Source organism: Neovison vison, chromosome 13 (genome assembly GCF_020171115.1).
Source record: "Neovison vison isolate M4711 chromosome 13, ASM_NN_V1, whole genome shotgun sequence".
Lineage (NCBI taxonomy): Eukaryota > Metazoa > Chordata > Mammalia > Carnivora > Mustelidae > Neogale > Neogale vison.
In genome coordinates this window covers 126,057,932-126,059,143 of record NC_058103.1, presented here as the reverse complement: position 1 = coordinate 126,059,143, position 1,212 = coordinate 126,057,932, and the positions used below count along the sequence as shown (strand labels likewise).

Here is a 1,212-nt window from a genome sequence, read left to right as displayed (position 1 = left end):
GAAACTTTAGGAAGAATCCACGAATTCAGTACACAAGAAATAGTACTTGTAAGTAGTACGAGAACAGACTCATTTGGTCTTCATCATCTCAGACCACTTCCGTCTTCCCCACTTCATCTTACTTAGTGTGTCTTGTCTTAGTTACAAAAAAAAAAAAAAAAAAAAACCTCAAAATACTTGTTCCAATGTCAGCAAATTAGGATTAAAATTAAATAAAACAAATTTCACTTAGTTACACTGACTCTGGCTTGGTTTTAAATTACAATGATTGTGGCTAATGTTTTAGTGGATTAAACATGGCAGTGTAGGAGTCAGCGGCTCGGCTCTCCAAGACCCTGAAGATGCAGGCATACCTGATCCTCACGGTGCCCTACAAAACACTGAATAAACGCCTTCAAACTGCTCAGAAACACATTGTACCAGAGACGAGCCACATTCTTATGGTGGTGGCTGAGCTGGCAAAGGTCTTTAGCGGCTGCCCCACTGGGGACTCTATGGTCAGCCTACTGGAGGGCACATGGGAGAAGCTTAGTCCTCAAGAGAAAGGTGGTGGAGTCCATTCAGGTGAAGGTTGAGAGCACCAAGCTATGTAAACGCAGGGTTGGGCAACTCGGAGTAACAGCTACCAGCCCATGGCAGCCGCTTGTGGAAGGGGAAGTGCCCTGACCGCATGATGGTGGAGTGCCTGTAGTGCTGAGGCTACTACAACGCTGGAAGCTTGTACCCCAGAGTGGCGTGAAGAGCTGCCTGGAGTTCAGCCTAAATATTCAGGAGTTGTTTGAACTCATCTGGCAGAACTAGAGACTGGATGCCACAAGGCATGGTCAGGCTGAAGGGAGCCAGCTGGCCAAGGTGCACCAGGTCATGGGCATGCTTACCTTCCCGCCAGACAGCCACCTCTTGGCCCTACATGGACCAGCTGGTAGTGGATGCTGAGCCAGCAGTTCCTGCACAACTACTGGCTGCACCAGCTGGGGAAAACTCCGCGTTCACCCTCACTTTGTAGGCAAGCTTCTTGGTGATAAAGACATCACAGTGCACAGTGGTGGATACTCTCCCGGGGCTGTGCGCTTTCCGAGAGCCCTGCGCTTGGGTGCAGCTTAGGGTGTGCTACATGCAACATCCCGGCACTCCTGCCGCCCTATTTTCTGCTTGAGAAGGTATTCACGTGGAAATCCACGGGACCAGGTTCTGCAGAGTCCTTTCCTTTGG

The 1,212-nt window shown here is 49.6% G+C and overlaps 1 pseudogene; it reads left to right on the top strand.

Annotated features, from left to right (window-relative positions):
- The first annotated feature begins 296 nt into the window (after positions 1-296).
- On the top strand, positions 297-1,006 carry LOC122894133 (annotated as a pseudogene).
- Positions 1,007-1,212: the final 206 nt, after the last annotated feature.